At 33.9% G+C, this 23,132-nt stretch overlaps 1 long non-coding RNA gene across 1 annotated transcript in view; it reads left to right on the plus strand.

The window, feature by feature from the left end:
- Window positions 1–23,132, plus strand: part of LOC141724645 (uncharacterized) — a 237,801-nt gene that overhangs the window by 177,663 nt on the left and 37,006 nt on the right. The gene's annotated exons all lie outside the window — the stretch shown is intronic.

Below are 23,132 nucleotides of genomic sequence, written 5' to 3' on the forward strand. Positions count from 1 at the left end.
GAACAGGTGTGCACGGGCTTGGAACTCGTTTATTTGTGCTAACATCATGCCATCTTCTCATGTGCATGAGATTACTGTGGAGCGTGCTCGTCTGCTTTGGGGTATTCTGTTGGGGGATTACATTTATTTGGGGATGGTTATATACCAGGGGATTCTGAGGTTTTTGAGAGGAGGTACTACTGGGGCTATTTCGTATGCGTCCATTATGACGAAGTTGTGCATGGTAGTTGGTGTTCATTGGCCTGCACATGAGCAGCTTCAGATTCCCAATGCTCCTATTGACAGTTCTACACTGCACAACATGGTTGAGTGGTATGGAGGGAAGCCCGATCCTAAGGGGCTTGGTTACTCATATGCTCATTTTCCAGGAAGTGTGCCTATGGAAGCAACTACAGCAAAAGGTTCTCAGCATGCCCGTAGAGCATCTTGGAGAGCTCAGTATGGAGAGGAGGCTGGTTCATCGCAACAGCAACATGAAGAGGAAGAAGGGGCGGAGATGGGAGCTGGTTTGAGTTCGACGCAGTATAGGCGTCTTGCGAGGAGGATGGATGCAATGCACGACGTCCATAGTCATTTTGCACATGATCTCACCCAGGCACTTGGGACTGCATTTAGAGCCACCGGAGTTGACATTCAGTGGCCAGTATTTTGTGAGGACTCTGTGTATCCGCCTCCTGACACTCCACCCCTTGAGGGTGAGGATTCTGATTCACAGTAGGTATGCTTGATTCCTTACTATTACCTTAACTGAGGACAGTGAATATTTTAAGTTTGGGGGTAGTAGTTGAAGGAATATGTTTGTGTGAGTCTCATATAGTTGCATGTTCATGTTAGTTTAGTTCATATAGTTGCATATTTGCCATGTAGTTTTTTTTATTTTTATTTTGGTAGTTTTATGATATGTTGTTCATGTAATTTCATGCATTTACATTTTGACATGATCCCTTAGATAATTTTTCTGATTAATTGGTGATATTGATGCTAGTGTAATGATGTCGTATTTAGTGATGTTGAGTCTTATTGGATTGATTTGCATGCTAGACACACTTGTATTTCACTAAGTCTTATAGGTTGTTAGAGTGCTAGATCATGATCATGGTTTGTTGATTTATCGATGTTTAATCACTTCTTTATATTTAGAATTTAGGGTATTCTCTTAATAATAAAAGACATGGATATTTTAAAATTGGGGAAAAAATTTGGATTTTATTGTTATTTGTGTGGCTAGGTGTCAAACGGCTAGTAGCCGGCTCATATAAACGCAACGGAAACAATAATTAAAAACGTAAAAGATCAGAATTTTCGAAACCCACCGCAGGATCCATGCAAAAAAATAATATTTAATTCATAGATCAGATTGTTTACCGTAAGAAGCTTTATCAATTGGTTGACTAATGGAGATCCAAAGCTTGTTCAATCATCACGCATCCCGCTCTCGAGATCTACGCTCTATCGGTATCCACACGAATTCTTGAACTCAAGGAAAGGATGTGTACTAGCACAAACCCATTTCTTCTTGCTCTCTCCATCTTCTCTCTCGGTGGCTAGGGTTTTAGTAAAAGCCTTGTTTCGCCCAAAAAAATTTGCCGCACAAGAGATATTATATAGAGAGTAGAAAAATGAATTATAACTCTTAACTAATTAGGAGTTATTATTAATTCGAAATTCCTATTTGTATTATAATTAAGTCTCACTTAATTATTTAATAAATAAATTTTATAATTAATATTAGTAAATTTGAATATCATTATTTATCTAATTAATTAAGTCAAACATAATTAATATTATAAATAATTCAAATTACTTTAATTTAATTTAAATCCAATTTAAATTAAATAATCCTTCAAGCATTCTTTGTGTGTGACCCTATAGATTATTATTACATTGGCAACAAATTTTAAATCTAATTTAAAATCATAAACAATGAGCGGCATCTAGTAATACATCATTGCTACGCAAGAAATAATAATTGAATCGGTGATCGGTTAAACCTTTCGTGAATAATGTACAATGTAATATAATCTCTTTAATTACATATTATAGATTAAACTAGAGGCATGTAATGTGTCATCCTCATCAATGTTTAATCCAGGTTTCCTTGATCAATGAGTATACTATTATATCAAATCAACATTTGAGCGTGGCCACGCATTTCGTAATCTAGCTCACACAAGAGGCCAATAATATCACTCTTAAAATAGGAGGGTTAAATCCCATCTAGATCATTCATATTTCTCATATGATACATAATATACCCAATGTCCATTTTTATCATTACCCGGTCAAGGATAACTTTTAATGGAATCAATGTATATTAATTCTCGTATAGAAATATAATGACTTCAGGTAAATGGTTCGATAAATTATTAATTTTGGTGTCAGATGGGGTTAGCAATCAGATAAAGATTAATTTTTACCAATTCATTTCCTTTTCTTCTCCCCTACTGTAACATCTGGGAAATATTATGTAATTATTTTATCAATAAATAATTATTATGTGATTTTTATGTGAATTTTTGGTGAATTATTTGATGATTGATATTAATATTTGGGTGTGGATATTTGATAAAATTAGGATGTTTTAATTTATAATTATCCAGAATTAAATATAGATAATTTTGATATTTTTCTGGTAATTTTTGGATTATTATATGATTTTATAAGAATTTATAGAATTATTAATGATTATTTTTATGTAATTATAAAATTAGTTTTTTAGAATCAGAAATCGTCCCACTTCAACCGTTTTTGCGTTTTTACAACCCGAAACTCTTCCGAAAACTTCTTCATAACCTAATATGATAATTCCGAACATTTTCCATGTTTTGACTTTTTCAATCCGGATTACGGTTTGACCCGTGCGTGTCCCAGTGCAATATTTTCGATACACTAATCAATTTTATAACCCATAAAGCCCGTGTTCTCGAAAGATGGGATAATATTACATTATTATCGTATAAAGTGTTTTATAAGAATCCCGGTTATGGTAATTATCCAAAACTGATATCAAATCGGATCGTTATTGCAGTTACTTAGCGGCTAAGCAACTAATTTATTGATCCAAAACGATCCAGAACGAACCAATATTCCGTATATTTAAATAGCCTATTTCTTATTTCATTTATTTGGTTTATTCATTTGCAACGAATACGAATACAGTAAATACAGAGAAAAACCCTAGAAACCAATACGTTCCTGAGAATCAAACGCACGAATGAGGACGTTACCGAACTCCGATTCAAGCGTGTAATATATCAAAACGAAGCTCTCGAAATATAGAATCATAATCAATCATCAAATCAAACCCAGAAATCTCAGGTAATCCTCTGTCTAATTGTTTTAATTCGAATTTATTATGAAATTAAATATGAAAAATGTTTCTTGATGTTTTTGATATGGTTTGATGCCATAATCATGTAGAGAATAATTTTCAGATCATTTTGGTATATCATATGTTTGATTTTGAGCTTCACATCATATAGAAACGGGTGTTTGATTTTCGAAAATTAAAATTAGGGTTCTTGGGTTGAATGTTCTTACTTGAAAATTTGGGCAATTTTGATTCTGGGGTTATTGGATGAAATTGATGATTGGGATAACTGTATCTTATCATTTGCAATCGATTCCCATATTTATCTGAACCAAACGATTCCTTGAAGTTGATAAACGTGGGTTCAAAATTTGGTCAATTTTAAGTTGTATTTTCTGAATTATTGGCTAATCTGAGATAGATAGGAATTTGGGGGTTTGATTTTACGTAGTAAAAGCATCGTTTTGAGCTATAGAACGTTAAGTTTGGTGTAGGAACGAAGCAACCCGTATTTTCGCCGGATTGCTCACCGGCGAGGAGGCGGTGATCGTCGGAATCGACGATTGATGCTCGTCAGTGATAATTGTTGTTGGATTGCTTCGCTTCTGAGAGTGCTGAGTTGAAACCTACCCAAAACGAGATTGTTTCGAAGGAAATCGACGGTGACCGGCGTTTTTGCCGTCACCGGGAACTGGGCAGGGATCGCCGGGGTTCATCCCGACCCGATCGGGTTGGGTGACCAGTAACGACCCGCCTGGGTTGAAAAAAATTAACCCGGTTTTGATCCCCATTTTCCCTAATTGGATTTCTAAATAGCGTTTCTGGAATTTTTAATCTAATTTTATTTTATAAAAATCATAAAATCAGTTTTATTTATTTTATAAATTGATTAATTATGTATTTAATTAATTGATTTATATTATAAATAGTTCTGAAAATATGTTCTGAAAATTAGAATCATTTATTGCTTTAATTATTTTTAATTTATTCATTAATTATATATTACTTATTATTATTTAGAAATGATTAATTATTTTAATAATTAATCAGATTATTTTCAATAAATCATAATAAATTCATTTTAATTCCAAAAATAATGGAAAAATCATTTTTAATTCTGTTATTTCCTAAATAATGATTTAAAAATCATTTTTAGATTTTAAAAATATTATTAAGGTATTTTAAATTCAATTAATATCAATATTAATTGAATTATTCTTATTTAATTCATAATAAATAGACCGTTCGTCCGTTTAATACGAAACGAACGCCTCTAGACTCAGAAAAATGTCCTGCTTTCAATAAAAATACTTTTGAAACCTAAAATCTTTTGTATAAAAAGGTCGTTTGTTTGTGAATCATTCTAAGTCAATCATTGATCTTTAAATACTCTTTTGACCCGACTTCAATTCTGAACGTATCGAGACCTACCTTTTGACGATTCAACTTATGTGCTACATGAATTATGTGCCTACGTGTTATATGAATAATATGATTACTTGCCTTACGTATACGTGTTATGTGAATATGAGTTAACGTGTTCTTCAGACATTATCTAATTAAAATATGACCCTTTGTCTGTTATTAACGGGTGGGTAGACGATAAGAATACGTGTAAAATAGGTAGTTATATATTAAAAGATGGTTGAATTGTATCTTTTTTGATATACACACATAGTTCGAGGCATTCGAAGCCAGAAATAGATTGTACAAGTAAAGCCTGGTTACGTGCAGTAGTGAAATGAGTGGATTCAAATTAGGGATAAACCTGATATGGTGAAGGATAAGAAAGGTCAAGTAGCCTGTCAATAGAAATATAGATACATCAAGATTGAGTGATATGACCGATAGTTAAAGATCAGAAGATTATCAATTGAGGCAAGTATTCCTTACTTTTCTCATAAAATACTACAAATACTTCATTCCTATTCTATGTTCAGAATAGTTAACTGTTTTATATTTCGCTACAATTTACTCTTAATTATTCAACTTCCTTTCATTATTGTTCTTATGTTATCGATTGCTCTCTTGAGCAAATACCCATTCTTTCGGGTTATTTGCGAACCCTGATTTGGGATGTTTTGAGATCAAAATGATTTGACATCAAAATACTCTACGGGTTGGACGGTTATTATGAGAACTAGTGATGAGCTGGATCCTATGGGTCGGGGATGGACCGGACCCTTGGGCCATAGTGCCTGGGTACCTATATGTTGATGGGTCTATGTAGTTGGGTATAGATACGCACTATATCATGACTGATCAACAGGGTATAATGTATATGTTGGTTCTAGTTTCCAGTCTAATTTATTATCGATCGCCATTAATAGCATTCTCTCTCGAAAAGTTTTATGATTCCAAAACCCGGATAAAACCCTGATTCTGGAGAAGAATCTGGGAATCGCTTGTCACTATTGGATTTATAATTAAAGGCTGGTGACAGCCAATGTTTATTTGCTCAACTTTCTCAAATAAATGGAATTATTTAAAATTGTTTAACGATTTTGTCCGGAAAAATTTTCCTTCGATATTAATACTTGAAATTCAACTATATACTTGCTGGGCATTTTTGGCTCACTCTCGCTTTGTAAACTCTTATTTCTTTCAGAAGCAGAGAAAGATAAAAGTTAAAAGTTTTCATTAGACAACAAAAGTTAGAGAGATCTCCACTGCGAAAGGACCAAGATGTGAGAAAAATAAAACACAATCATTAGCATAAAGGTATTTAAACTTTTATTGTAGTGGTTGTGAGTTGTAAATTCTTGTTTTATACCATAACCTGTAAACGATCCGGATTCAAGGGGTTAATGTAATATTCTTTTATTTTATGTAAAGATTGTTTAGTGACACCCAATCCTGACCCCGGATTCGGGTTGTTACAAGTTGGCATCAGAGCTGCAAGTTATTGGTCACTGAAATAAGAATAGGTGAGAGTAAGATAGAAACGATAGGTCGTATAAGATAGGAAAAATTTATGCAGGCTCATGTTAAGTTAAGTTGAGCGCGAATTAGGGATAGTAGATCTGATATGAAACTGGTAAGGTTAGATATTGTCGAGAAAAGTGCAAGGCGAATATTGCAACGTTATAGGTATATTGAGTTCTCAGATCCTACAGTAATGAGGAATCGACAGATTGACGAAGGTTGGGTATGTTACCCTACTTTTCATGTGGTTTTAAAGAAAATGCGATTAATTCTTGGGAAAACTTTGTGTAAGGGAAGCTAGGTGCGTATTAGTATGATTTAACTTAGAATTAGGTAATAGGACGAGCTCCACGTCGGAGGTCACGAGTTGATGGACGCTGATGAAGGGCCAAAGTTGTAAACTACAAAGGCACCACCGTTGTGAGAAGATTCTTATCACATAACGGGCGTTACGCGAGGAATGATATCTACCTTACTAGATATAGGTAGGACTAGCAAGAAGGTGCGACCCTATCTACAGACAGAACGTTGACTTGCATGCGTGGTTGTAAGTATAACGTCAAGAACGACGACGAGAATATCAAAGATGGTGGCAGACGTCAGCATTGAGTTAGAGTTATGAACAAAATGGTATACAATGGTACCTTAAAGTTTCGTCGACTAATAAATACGAACAGAATTCAAGGAGAAGTAGAAAATATACCGAAGTGGAAAGACCCGTACATGGGCATTCCTTTAATTAGATATCTCATTAGTGAATCATAAAAATAGCAAGTAACTTATATAGTAATGACGACCAAATATTTGATTTCCAAAATTTTAAAATGAGATCTCGGAAAAAAAAAATTTAATAAACTTTCAGAAGATCTTTGCATAAAATGAGTTTCAAAATTTGGTTGTCGAATTACTACTTAAGTTCTTGTTATTATAAACAGAAAATGACCTAAAAAGAAGAATGGGTTTAGACTCAGTATTGTTAATTTGGAGGCCCAAGTAGACCCACTAATAAGAAGAAAGTTTAAAGTTTTCTGTGAAAGAACGTAAATTTTGTTTAATAATATCAATAATTGAATCAACGTGTTAAAACATTATTTACCTAATTCGTGAAATTATTAAAATTTAACGAGATTCGTAATTCGAACGGACATCGGATGATTGAAGGAAATGAAAGAATCTTCCAGATGATTGGAGAAAAATAGTATTCCTATCGACGAAGTTGAGACGTTACGGGATCGATTGTTATTCTACATGGCATAGATGAAATCGGAAATAATAACTATAAATTTAGTAAGGACGTGCTTATGGTCAAATCATTAAAATAAGTGATATGAAGGCATTTCCAAACAACATTCCGAAGAAATGATGTGACTTGAACTGTGAACCTGTATTTGAATGATCCTGAAGGCATACGTAAGTGAAGCGTGGAAAGTGATCAACACTGACATTCTTTCTTCTAATACGATAGCATATGTTCTTCTTATTTCTTGAGTATGTATGAGCTTCTTCTATGGATAAATCATATGAGGCGAAAATGAAAGAAAATTTATTATATTCCTTCTGAATTACTTCTCTTCTCAAATTATTGAGTCCTGATTGAGACAAACAGTATTGTGGTGTGACGCTTTGTCGAAATGACGAAGAGCCGGGTGGGAAGCCACCTAATCATGTGCTCTATGCCATATAATATGAAAGACTGGCCATCTTACGTACAAATATGGTTGTCTCATTCACATCTAAATCTTCACTCATTCTTCTTCCTTCAATTTATTGATTTACAGATTCTTCCAACTATTTGTTACATTATTATTCCTTATCCGGTTCTTTTCAATCAAAATCATATTCACAAACTCTCCTCTTGCGTAGAGTCTGTTCTTTGACGATTACAAAAAAAATGGAATAGTCTCGTATGACAGGTAGAATTACATGTCGAAGGAGGATATGATTGCAAGCCGATAAATGGTGGACATTTGTGAGCAAGGAAGAATGGATACACTGACAACGCGGTCGTGGTAAAGATATCAAATCAGACAGTTGTTCGTGTTATCAGAATCTCATCAGTACGGTAGATAGTGATAACATGATGTACTTCAAATCAGGAGATTTTGACGAGAAATTAATCGTTAGTGAACCGTAATGAATAAATTAGTTATGAAATAAGGAAGTAAAGCTGTATGCATCAGATAAAGTGAACGAGTGTCGGGACGACAACCGAAGATCAAGGAAATTCTGAATAATGCCTCAGATAAGCGATTAATACGTGAAGCAGTCCTTCATCGCGGGGAGATATTTATCGTGAAGATTCAAGATAGAAGAAATCTTAATTGCAACCAAATTTCGAACGTGTTTGTGAAGTTCTCTAATTTGGGTAAATAAGTTATTGTGAATTTGATACCCATAACCGGACCAATGACGAGAGTTCGATACGAGAACATAAGTGGAGATAAAGCAATGGTGACTCGATTATGAAACCTTTTAAGAAATAATGATCTGGCCATTGAGTTTCTACCATACTTTGATAATAATAATGAAAATCATGTGTAGTTACTAAAAGATAAACAGATTAGTTAATGAAATTAAGTGTGTATCGTCAACAATAGAGGATTAGTGTGATTCGTTGAAAGATGCTGCATAATTTTTTAAAAAGTTACTATACACAATTAGTAATAGCAAGAACTAAAAGAATCGCGAAATAAAGTTTTGAGAAACAACAGGATAAATTTTAAGTTCACTAATAACATCTTGTAATATTCTGAAAGAACTGGGAAAGGTGTGGTTATATTAATCATTGTTAGTTTAAGACCCTATTCCAATTAGAAGATATATGTTATGTCAGTAATACATATGAGTATCAGCATGATGTATTCTGAATTATGTTGGATTGATGAATTTGATTGATGGAAGTGGATGGATTTGACTGTGAATGTTTTGGTGGATTGATATCGTCGACTTGAGTCCGACTGGTAGTCGATGGTATAGGGGAAGTGCTGCCCAAATTTTCAGAAATTACCCTACTTTTAAGGATAAAGAAGTATATTTTCATTCTCATCAATACTCCAAATGATTGTGATCTCAGTTCTTGAGAAAGAATGTTATGATCAAACTGACTTTATATAATTGGTCTTTGACTCCAGTTAGCTAGTTTTCACTTGGCTTAATTGATCAATTAAAAGAGTTAATTGATTAACTTTACCAACTAATGGTTAGTTAAATGGAGGTCGATTCCAAGTAGATTAAGTCAAAATATGACATGATTTTCAGTTCCGAAATTAAAGCAATTAGGAATTTGGAGGAAGTTATGGCCTTAGCAGAAATCAAAAAAAAAATTGGTAGAATTGGCATGATATTACTGCAAACATGTGCGAGGTTTTATCTAAATGAATAGGCCATTGCGATAAACAAAAAGGGCATTTTCAAGAACTGAAAGTGTAAAACAAAATGAAGAAAAATTTATCATCTGTAATAACGTTCCAGGAAGGACTTGGAAGTATACCCATATCAAATGGCGATTGAATGAAAGTCGCTGAAAATAGCGGAAAGCTCGCAAATTCAAGTATCTGATGTAAGATGAAGACTAACGGAGTCCGCATGTAAACTCGGGAAAAAGAAATTGAAAGTTAGAAAGCGGATCAATTGAGACAAATATTCTCGTACCTCCTTGTGATATATTGCAAGTATTTCTTCCCTATTCTAAAATCAAAATACTTAAATATCTTACATTCACTGCAATAACTCTTAATTATACTAGTACCTTTTTGTTTTGGTTCCTTATTATAAATTGTGATCTCTTGAGAAAATACATATTATTCTGGGTTGTTTGCGAACCCTGAATAATGATATTTTAAACCAAAAATGGTTTTCATCAAAATACTCTACGGACTAGATGGTTACGATGAGGGCCAAGAATGAGCTGGACCCTAAGGGCCAGAGATAGCTGAACTCTTTATTTATGGAGGCCAGAAATGGGCCTGGGTACCTTATTATGATGTGGGTTTATATGAATGGGCATAGGTCCGTACTATACCTGACTGATCAGCATGTTATAGTACTGTATTGATTTTAGTGTCTAGTCTAATTTATTGTTGATCGCCATTAACGGCATTCCTTCTTGGAAAGTTTATGATTACAAAACCGAACAAAGAATTGATTCAGGAGATGAATCAGGGAACTGTTCATTGATTTTCTTATTCTATGATTGAAGGCTAATAAGTGCCGATATTTTATTCGCTCAACTATTTTAATAAATACAGATGTTTTTAAAATTATTTAAAGATTGTTTCCGGGAGTTTCTTTTAATAATGATACCTGGAAACCTATTATGATACTTGTGGGGCATTTTTCGCTCACTCTTGCTTTATCAACTCTTATTTCTTTCACTTTCATATGAGGATAAAAGTAAATAGCTCTTAATAAATAGAAAAATTGGAGAGATCCCAGTTACATGAAGTTGGAGATGTCAAAGTGAATAAGACGAGGAAGTTAGTAAAGAGGTAATAAAATTTGAGTCAGTTGTTATAAATTTTAGAAGGTTAGATTCTTGTTTCATACCGTAACCTGTAAAAGATCCGAAATTGAAGGGTTATATGTATATTTATTTTAATATACAGGTTTATATTGTGTAAAGTTGGTTGGTGACACCTAATCCTGACCCCGAATTTGGGGATGTTACATCACCAGTGGTTGTGCGCTCATCAGATGAGAACACAACTGGACTTGGAATAAAATCAGCTTTTAAATTCTTGAATTTTGATGATAAATGGGCATTGTCTTCATCATTTGATCCTAAATCATCCAGTACAAGCTTTCTTCTTTCAGATTCTGAAGGATTAGAAGAATGAGAAGCTTGTATAGAATCCATTTCATGTGTTACATCAGCATTTGCAGCACTTGCAGCACTTGCAGCGGTTGCTCTCTGACCATATGACCTAGCAGACTGGCCAATAATGTCCTATGGATTTTCAATAGAAACAATAACTCTGGCATCCAACTCTACTTGTTTCTTTCTTTTTACAATAGGTGTCATTTGGGAAGCACCTGAGGTGGATTGTGTATGTGGAAGTGTCTGGCTTACAGTACTGGGGTGAGCTACAGGTGTGTTCCTAATTGTTATTTCCTGTATCTTTGCACTCTCTTGGTTTTGCAGACCATAAGTCTCAAGAAGCCTAGCAATTAGCAAGTTCCTAGAAATTAGTGGCAACCTCAAAGATGCAAGGATAACCTTTTTTGTATTATTAGAAATTAGATTAGAGAAAGCTCTCTTGGTGAGCTTATAAACTGATACAATTTGATTAGCAGGGATTGGGGTATCAGGGAAACAAACATTAAAAATTAACTGACAAAATCTAGCATAATATACTATATTCCTATCAGCTTTTGATCCATCCCCTAAAACAACTCTTCCAAAATCATAATTTGCATCATGAATTAGAGAGTAACCAATTTACTATGTCATGATTGGAAGGGCATCAAAGTTTGTTCATTTGTTGTTAAAATCCCTTGTGATGCAATTCAAGAAGAAGTTCCATTCCTTCCAAAGCCCATTCCTTTTCAGTTGGCCCGGATTCTTCATATTTTTTTCATAGCCAATTTTATTGAAGAATGTTCTCATTTCAGCATCTCCCACAAATGTAGAATAAGAGTCATGAGAAGGAAGTTGAAGAGCAACTCTCATAGTTTGAGGAGTGACAACCCTGGATTTGTTGTCAAATTCAAACACAATGTTTGGAGTCCCAAAACTCAACCATCATCATACACACCGGTTCTCCATAAAGCGAGAACCTGGTCTCCATAAACAGTAGTTGGAGCTGTGAGAGCATACCCAACCTCACTTGACCTTAAGAAATCTTGAAAAACGTGGAAATCAAAATTTATTCAATTATTGTCTAAAATTACAGCATAATTATTTTTGAAAAATTTGGCACCACCATGAGTGAAGGGTTTAGAAACAACATGCGAAGTCACGATTTTTCTGTAAGTAAGAAGCTTAAAGACTGATTAGGGTTTCAGAGTTTGGGCTTGAGAGAAGAAAAGAGAGTAAGAAGATAAACATAAATTGATATAGTGATAATTAGAATTCAAAAATTGATTTTGTTTAACACTCTACTCCAATACTCAGAAATAATTCACCTTAGTGGGACACGTGGCATAAGTTTATTGACTGAAATGTAATCATGAAAGCATGTAATTATGGCAGTTAATACGTGCACAGTTACCCAAAGTAATGTTTGGTAGATTACTGAATTGTTTTTCCTATCCTCATACCATTATTTAACATCTGTAAGCACTTAAATTTACCCACTAAACTACTACTTCAATACTATAATTAAAATACTGGCCAAAAATATATTTTGAATAAATTCAAGATATTATCAAAATATAATAGTCAATCAGGGTTTCACCATTATCAGTATTAAATTAACTTATGTCATGACTTATTAGTCAACACAAGTTTGACCAATATTAGAGTTTATTCTGAAAATTAGAGTTTATCATGTAGCAACTGGCGGGGATTAAATATCAGAATTTAAACTCAGATCAATTTATATATAAAAATTAACATGACTCCATGGCATCAGAGTTTAACACTATTATCGGATTTTAACAAATACTGATATATAAGATAAAGATACCACACTCTAATTATCAATTATAGATCACAACATTTCATCAGAGTTTGTGAATTGTCCTGAGATAATTCCCAATTCATTCACCAATCTGGTAAAGGTGGCTTCACAGAGTGGTTTGGTGAAGATGCCTGCTAATTGCTGATCTGTTCAAATAAATTGCAATTATATGTTACCTTTCATTACATGTTCCCTTTTGAATTGGTAACTTATATTGATGTGCTTAATCATTGAATGTTGTACTGGATTTCTTGTCATTACAATAGCACTTTGATTATCACAATATATAGGAATTTTAGAATACTCTAACCCATAATCTAGTAACTGATTCTTCATCCAAAGTATTTGAGCACAACAGCTTCCTGCAGCAATGTATTCAGCTTCAACAGTTGATGTGGAAATTGACTTTTATTTCTTTCTAAACCAAAAAACCAATCTACCACCAAGAAATTGGCAGCTTCCTGAGGTGCTTTTCCTTTCTATTTTGCATCCTGCAAAATCAGCAATTGAATATCCAATACGCTTAAAATTTGAATCTCTAGGATACCACAATCCAAGATGCATGGTGCCTTTGAGATATCTAAAAATTCTTTTCACAACTAATAGATGTGGTTCCCTTGGATCAGCTTGGAACCTTGCACACAGACATGTAGCATGCATGATATCAGGCCAACTAGAAGTCAAATATAGAAGTGAGGCAATCATACCTCTGTAGTTAGTTATATCTACTGATGAACCAGTATTTAAATATAACTTGGTTGCAGTGGCCATGAGAGTTGTTGTAGTTGAACAGTCTTGCATTCCAAATCTTTTGAGCAAATTCCCGGTATATTTTGCTTGATTTATGAAGATTCCTTCATCTATCTGCTTCACTTATAAACCCAGAAAATAACTCAATTCTCCCATCATACTCATTTGATATCTAAACTGCATTAGTTATGCAAACCTCTCACAGAGTTTATAATTAGTAGAACCAAAAATGATATCATCAACATATATATGTTCTAACAATAAGTCCTTACCATGGTACTTATAAAATAGAGGTTTATCAATTGTACCTCTTTTGAAACCACTTTCCAACAAAAATTGAGCAAGTTTTTCATACCAGGCTCTTGGAGCTTGCTTTAGTCCATAGAGTGCTTTATCCAACTTGTAGACATAATTTGGATATTTTGGATCAATGAACCCTATGGAATGTTCAACAGAAACTACCTCTTCAAGTTCACCATTCAGAACTGTACTCTTCACATCCATTTGGAACACTTTGAACTTCATGTGAGCAGCATATGCTAGAAAAATTATGATTGCCTCAACTCTTGCAACAGAAGCAAAAATGTCATCATAATTAATGCCTTATTGCTATGAATAGCCTTTTGCAACCAGCCTTGCTTTATTCCTTGTAATATTGCCCTCATTGTCAGTCTTGTTTCTAAACACCCACTTTGTACCAATTACTGATCTATTATTTGGCCTTGGTACCAATGTCCAGACTTTGTCCCTTTCAAATTCATTCAGTTAATCTTGCATTTTCGTGATCCAATTAGCATCTTGCAGAGCTTTTTCCACTTTCTTGGGCTCAGTTTGAGATAGAAAATAATGGTAGAGGCATTCATTTTGAGTGGTTTTTCTGGTCTTTATACCACTTTTAATAATTAAGTCAGGTGTATGTGACTTTGTCCATTTTCTTATAGAAGGAAGTTGACTTCTTGAAGTAGAACCTCCCCATTGGTCCATGAAGTCTCAAGTTTCATTTTTCCATGTACCACTATTATTTCCTGAAGCTTCCCATGAATCAGTATTTTCAGTACTATTAGTATTTGCCTTATCAGTATTTGAGGAATCAGAATCTGATGGAGTATCTACTAAAGTTCCTTGATTTGAATCACTTGACCCTTGATGTGAACTATGTTGCTCCTCCTCAACATGTGCTTCAGTATTTGCAGAGTTGCCACTGAAATATGACTCATCGGAGTTTAGAGTGATGTCGGGATTTGCTGTATCAGGATTTGTCAGATTATGAGGATCTGACTGAACATCAGGATTTAGCTGTTCAGCATATGGTACTTTATTTTCAAATCTCAACTCTTCATGGTCATCTACATCTTCTAGACTGGTAATATTCTTTTCATTAAAAGACACATGAACAGATTCCATGACCATCTTTGTTCTCAGATTATAAACTCTGAAAGCGTTTGTTAACATATGATATCCAACAAAAACGCCTTCATCAGCTTTTAGATCAAATTTAGTAAGTTGTTCAGGATGAGTTTTGAGAACAAAAAATTTACAACCAAATATGTGAAAATATTTCAAATTTGGCTCCTTTCCTTTTACCATTTCAAATGGTGTTTTGCCATGCTTGTAGATCAATGTTGCATTTTGTGTGAAGCAAGCATTTTGCACAGTCTCAACCTAAAAATAGGTTGGCAGCTTTGCTTCTTCAAGCATGGTTCTTGCAGCTTCTATGAGAGTTATATTCTTCCTTTCAACAACTCCATTTTGTTGTGGAGTTCCAGGGACAGAGAATTTTTGTTTGATCCCCTTGTACTTGCAGAACTCTTCCATAGTTCTGTTCTTGAATTCAGTTCCATTATCACTTCTAATGATTTTGACTTTGTGAGTTGATCATTTTTCCATTTCTCTTACATGATCAAGAAGAATGGATGGTGTCTCATCCTTGGTGTGCAGAAAATACACAATATGTATCTTGTATACTCATCAACAATAACAAGTGCATACCTCTTCTTTGTAATAGACATTATATTGACGGGAACAAAAAGATCAATATGAAGCAAGTGATATGGTTCAAGAATTGAGGATTCAGTTTTACTCTTGAAAGATGATTTCTTTAACTTGGATTTCAGGCATGAGTCACATAAGCCATCAGGAGTAAATCCTACATTGGGCAATCCTCTCACAAGATCTTTCTTCACAAGTTTATTGATGTTGTTGAAATTGAGATGAGAAAGTCTTTTTTTCGAGTTCCAACTGTCTTCTACAGATGCTTTACTAAGTAGACCTATTTCAGAATTATCAGTATTTGTGGAAACTCTGGCTTCATATAAGTTACCATATCTGTAACCAGTCATTGCAATCTTGCCATCTGATTTACTGAAAAATTCACAATATTTCTCATAAAAAGTCACATGATAACCTCTGTCACAGATTTGACTCACACTGATCAGATTATGCTTGAGTTCTGCAACCAGAGCTACATTTTTAATGATGTCATTTCCAAACTTAATCTTTCCATATCCCAAAGTCTTTCCTATGTTATCATCTCCATAAGGAACATTTGGGCCAGCCTCCTCCTTAAACTCTGATAGTAGGGATTTATTTTCAGTAATATGTCCTGAGCATCCACTGTAAAAGACTAAAGAATTTTTCATGTTACCCTTGTAATCAGGTTTAACAATTAATTAGTGTTTTTAAGGACCCAAAATTGATTGGATCCTTTGGCCTTTTTAAGTTTGTTAACATTTCCACTAAAAGACTTTGAATCAGAGTTTATGCTAACATTCTTAATATCAAAGTCTACACATGCAGAAGTAATTTTTTATTTATTTAAAGAGGGTTTTAGCTCATAGTAATCATAATACAAATTGTGATACTCTTTACAGGTGTAAATTGAATGCCATACACTACCACAATGAAAATATGGATTCTTTGGTTTATGTCTAACTACTCTATTCCAAAACTCTGATTTAGAAAGAACAATATTTATTCCTTTATTCTTCCTGCAACAACATCAAGATGATTAGCACGACCAAAGTTAAAACAGGCCTTTCTAGGTGCATTAGGAATTGGTTTATACTTGTTCTCCTTATTGACACCTTATTTTCCATTTCTATTCTTTCTAGGCTGTCTTTCCTTGTTTTTCATTTTAACATCCTTCAGCTTTTTTCTTAAGTTGTTTCTGAGACATTAAACCAACATTTATTGACTTTATATGAACCGGTTCAAACTTATCAGTTTTTCAATTTGACTTAGATGTTGATGTTGACCCTTTTTCATTAACTGACCCTTTTTCATTAACTGACTTAACAGCATCAGAATTTAAGTTAAACTTAATAGATCTTAACTGGGACTGGTTCAGTTTTACCTTATCATCAGTATTTACTGGTTTAAATTTCTCAGATTCCTTTTTATTACACTTATCAGAATTAGTTTTATCAGCATGCCCCAATCCTGATCCCCAACTGCCATTTTCTATTAAACCCCGAGTTATTTTTCCTGAACTAGTCCAAAGCTTAATTGCTTCCCTTTTTTAGCTAGTTCCCTTTCTAGATAAGCATGTTTTTCTAACAGTCTTTCTTTAACATACAAAGTACCATCTCTTTCCTTTTGAGTTTCTAGCATGAAAATCAACTCAGCTTCTAGGTGATCATTTCGTTTCTTAAGATCGAAGTTTTCAGTTTTAATCCTAGAATTTTCAAGAGTTTGATCCCTATAACTAAAATGCATAGATTTAAGAAACAGCCTTAGTTCACAAATATCATTAGTATCAAAAGCAAGTGTGGTTTAAGGTACCTTTAATTCAGCAGTATTGCCTCAATATCAGCATTTACCATAAGAGCATAGTTAACACCATCATCTGATTATGATGTATCATCCCAATTCTTCTTCTTGGTGATCAAGGGTTGTTTCTTCTTAGCAATTGGTTTCCTGCAGTCAGTTGTAAAGTGTCCTACTTTATCACAGTTGTAGCACTTTTCCTTTGACTAGACATATTTCCTAGACTTTGACTCCTTATCATCAGAGTTTCTTCTGTAATTACTCTTATCAGTTTTTGAGGAACTGGGGCCTTTCCTGGAAAACCTTTTTCCTTTCTTGAAGTCCTTGTAGACCATCTTTTTGAAGCTTTTAACTAAAAGAGCAGCCATTTGCTCAATATCTTCATTGTTATCACGATCATCTTCAGTGTCTGATTCACTTTCTGAGTTTGAGTCATCATCAGAGTTTGATGACTCAGTATCAGACTTTGCAATCATGAATTTGCCTTTGGAGTGGCTTTTTCTCCTAGCTTACTCCATTGGTTTCTCTTCAACCTTCATTATAACCTGTCTTTCTTTTGGTCCTTTCCTCTTGCTTTTTTGCTCCATCTCTAGTTCATGAGTCTTCAGCATCCCATAGATCTCTTCTAGAGATTTATCATCAAGATCATAATTGTCCCTTATTGATGTGACTTTCAAGTCCCACTTTTCTGGAATACAAGAAGAAAAATCAAGTTAGAATTCTCTAGATAATATTCTTTATCAACTAGTGACAAGTCATTCATCAGCTTATGAAACCTATCATAGATTTATGTCAAGGACTCATCATACTTTGAATCAAAGTGCTCATACTCTTGAGTTAGTATGGTTCTTCTGTTCTTCTTGATAGTAGAGGTATCTTGACACTTGACCTCCAGGATATCCCAAATTTCTTTGGCAGTTTTGCATCCGATAACTCTATTGGATATGACACTATCAAGACTGCTATGCAAAATATGTCTTACTTTTGCATCTTTCATAGTAGATAAAAAATTATCAGGAGAATAGTCCTTCTTATCTTTATTAACCATCTTTTCTTCTTGGCCTGCAACAATAACAACTAGTTTGATTGGCCTATGAGGACCATCATAAATCCTGTTCAGATATTCGGGATCTATTACTTCCAAACACATGGCCATCTTCACTTTCCAGATTGGATATTCATGTATTTTCAGAGTTGGAACCTTGATAGCCTCATTTCTACTCATGTTGTGGCTGATTGGATTTCTGGCTGGTGGTGGAGGTGGGGGAACCTGTTGTCCTTCTTTGTCTGTCATCAGTGATTGTTCTTTGGATCTTAAATTGTTTGTATATCAACAACAAGCTCTGATACCAATTGTTAGGCCTTTAATAAAATATAGAGTGGGTGAATACAGTTAAACAATCAAATCGAAATAACAGACACATTTGAATCAACAGTTTTTATTATTGTTGTATAAAAAAAGTTTACAATACTCTCTCAAAGGATGAACATTATCCTTGAGAGCTGTTAGGTTATATGAATGATATAACAATTCATGACACATATAATGTAAACCTAATTTGTGCTTATATACTGCACAACTTCACAATCAATATGGAATCATATTCGATTACAATAAGAAATCCTAAAACATATCCATGTATTGATTGCTACAATAAGTAAAGTCCTACACCGACATGTATTCTCCAAATCTTCCCTTCTTCGATATCTCTTGACTTTCAGCTGAAGTGACCAAATGTTGATGTCAAATGCTGTTAGCAAATGCTGATGACAAATGTTGATGACGTCACCTCTACTAAACTCTGATATTAAATACTGATAAATAAACTCTGATAGTTTATATGCTTATATCATCAATTTCTTCTAATAGCAAATTAAATAAATATATAATTGATTATGAGTCCAAAGTCAATTAGATGAATAAATTGTAGTTTAATTACAAATTCGCTTAAAAAAAGTCTAAATTACATTAAATCATCATTATCTCTTAACTCATCTTCATTATCATCTTTGTCTTCATCTTCATTTTCATCTTCATTAACTCTTTCACATTCTTCTTCATTGTCGATTTCTACCGAATTGTCATTCTCAAACATCCTCAAATCAATGAAAAAATTATGGGATCGTGAACAACAATTATATTGTCGTGTGATGATAAAGCATTTGATACTTCATTTTGTAGAGCATCATGATTAAGTTCGGTCTTATCTTGGTTTGACACACTTTCATCAATTTTTCACCTCTTAGTTGTTAAAACGGTGTACCATGTTGATTTTGCGTTTGAAATATTTGGTGCATAGTACACTTGATGAGCTTGGCTAGCCAACACAAATACGTCTTTGCCATTTAGTTTTGATTTCACATCCACAGTAGTCATACGGTGCCTATCAACTTTCACATGTGTCATGTAATCAAACCAATGACATTTGAATACGATCACTTAATGTTTATTGTGATAGAAAAGTTTTAAAATTTCTTCTACTCATCCGTAATAGTTACCATAGCTTTCTTCATAAGAAATCCCTACAATTTAAAATAAATTAATTAAAAATGCAAATAGTAAAAAAACATAAATTATTTATTAAAAAATCATGAAAATTTCTTACCTATAACAACCACACTGGAATTTGATGAAGTGAGCTCATTACCATTTAAACAAAAAATTTTGTAGCCATTACACTTGCATCCTTTATTAAGACTCCACTTTATAAGTTGGACCTCTTATTAAGTCCATAAATTTCTTATTGAGCTTTTCATCATTTTGTACCTAAAAAAATTATGTGATAAACATGTTTTATCCAAGTTTGTGTATATGTGTGTATAAAACAATGGTGAAACACATACCCTTCTTTCGAACCAATCTCTAAATTGTTCTTTTTGAATTTGTTCCTTCTCTGCATCATTAAAATGTGGGTATTGTTGGTGTACCAATTTTTGGAATCCACTATATAATCAAGTTAAACCAAAAATAAGTTATAATTTGAAATAAATTAATAGTTAGAAAAATTAACTTAAATAGATATTACTACAAGTACTTTCCACCCTCCGACGAATTAATAAGAACATAGTATGTCACGAGTTTATGTCCATCAACACTCAATATTCTATCTCTTGTTCGTAGACTAGTATGTGTCGGATATGTGTAAACGTCTAACAAATCGACATCATAAAACATTCGAGGTGACTCGTTTTGACGTAATGGATTATGCATCAACTGGATTTTGAAATCAAAATACAACTCGCAAAAGTGTACACATTCCTCCTCAATGTAGCATTGTGCCATTGAACCCTCCACTAGAGCTTTATTTCCAACTTTCAATTTCAAGTTGTGCAAGTATCTTTCAATAAAATACATCAAACGCCCATTGGTTGGGCCACCTCACTTACAATCGGTTGCTAAATGTGGTGAAAAATGCTCCATAGGATCAAAAAGACCGGGAGTGAAGATAGTTTTAAACTTGGACATTATTCTCACTATGTCTTTCTCCATTTTTTCTAAATCTGTGTACTTGAGATTAGACTAGCATAAATCTTGAAAGCAGTTGCATAACACAATGATAGGATCAGCCACATGCCTCGGAAGTAGGTCATGACAAACAATTGGCAATAATTTTTGCATGAAGACATGCCCATCATGTGATATCATCCCACAAATGCAATTTTTCCACCAATTCACACACCTAGATATATTTGAAGCATACCCATCTGGAGTTTAAATGAGACTATGCACTTAAACAACTTATAAACTTGTTCCTTGGAAAGTGTGAATGATGCATGTGGTTATGTGCCATTATTTTGAATCCACAACTAACGGTGTATACCTCATTCTTTACAATCCTTTCTCAATTTTATGTTATCTTTGGGCTTATTCCCATCCCCAAGAATTGTGAAGAAAATATTGTCAAATACATTCTTTTCAGTGTGCATAATGTCAATGTTGTGGTGACGACTAAGTGTCTCCCAATATCAAAGCTCAAAAAATGGAGAAAAATGAGGCCAATTATGTCTGATGCCATCATCTCTCGGTTTTCTCTTATGTGACTTTACCGAAGGGGGGAATCGTATATGCTCACACATTATCTTTGCCCGGAACCCTGAATGTCGAGCATAAACTTATCATGTATCTACACTTCCAAATCTAGTACTCTTTTTCAAGGGATCATCTACCTCCAGAAAATATCGAGCAGTGCCATAGAAAGTTATCTTACCACCATGTTTGAGTTGTTTACATTTTACTTCTCCCATGCAAATTGGACATGATAACTTACCTTTGGTAGGCCACCCGCTAAGAAAGGCATATCCTGGGAAATCACTAAGTGTCCACAAAAGTGCCGCCTTCATGTTAAAATTTGTGCGTGAGTATCTGTCATGTGTTTCCACCCCGGTATGCCACAATAATTTCAATTCATCAATAGACGGCCTTAGATAAACATGTAAGTCTTTTGTCGGATCCATCGGTCTGGGAATCAGAAGAGGCATGAACATATATGGAGCCTTTATACACACAGAGTGAGGAAGGTTGTGCATAAAAACCACCACATGCCATATGGTATGATCATTTGCGTGTTTATCGTGAAAAGGATCAAATACATTAGTAGAGAGCCCGAGCCTTACATTTCTAATCTATTTTAAAAATCTTTGAAATCTCTGATCAAATTGCTTCCATTCATCTTCATCTACTGTGTGACTTAATTCACCTTCAACTACAACTACAGTTTTATTATGGTGCCATCTTATTGCTTTTGTATTCTTCTCAGACATGAATAAACGCTGCAATCTCTTGGGTATAAGAAAGTAACTCAATATCTTTCGTGGGATCTTCTTCTAGGATCTTTTTACACTTTGTAGCGATCTTCATTGCAAATATTACACTTTCTCTTGTTTCTATTTTCCTTGTAAAATAACATGCAATTATTCTCGCAAGAATCAATCTTTTCATAATCCATATTCAATCATTTAATCATCTTTTGCACATTGTGGTAGTTCTTTGGCAATTTATGATCATCAGTCAATATTAATCCATTGAGGTGAAGTAAGTCATCAAAGCCATTATTACTACAATTATGCTTGTTTTTCCAATGAAGCATCTTCATTACAAACTCAAGTGTTGTAAAATTGGCATTGTTGGGATAAATTAGTTCGGAAGCAGCATTTGCCATCTTGCAAAAAAATTGTGCTGCTTCAATTAGTTCTTCCTCAAATTCCTCTTAATCCACAAAATCATCATCATGCATATCATCATCTCTATGGCCGATATTAGCAGAACTCATTTTGGCCTCGTGCCTTCATACATCTTGTTCCCCATGATAGTCCCACCTAGTATACTGTTGCAAGATACCAAACCAATATAAATAAAGTTTCATTCTACTAGGAATCAAATAGTATTTATTCCTACGATCTTTGCACGGACATCTTATAACACCAGTATCATCTTCTTTAATCTATTCTATAGAAAATTTAATGAAACTATCAACATCATCTTTGTAATCTTCCGTTAAGTACTTTGCATCATTATGTGATGCCCATAAATCCGGGTCAGGTATTTAGGAGGCCATACCATCTTGAATCATGTTTAAATACTTATCTTTACACAACATTATATATACTCACGAATGTACGGCCCCACACTTATCAACACACACACACACACTTACAGGTTATTATCTTGGAAATGAACAAAACATTACTAGAGTTATTGAATCCATAAGGTGATAGTCATTACAGACCAAAAGTAATTATGTCTTGCCACGGGTGTAACCTTT

The sequence above is a fragment of the Apium graveolens genome, chromosome 1, assembly GCF_009905375.1.
Source record: "Apium graveolens cultivar Ventura chromosome 1, ASM990537v1, whole genome shotgun sequence".
NCBI classification, from domain to species: domain Eukaryota; kingdom Viridiplantae; phylum Streptophyta; class Magnoliopsida; order Apiales; family Apiaceae; genus Apium; species Apium graveolens.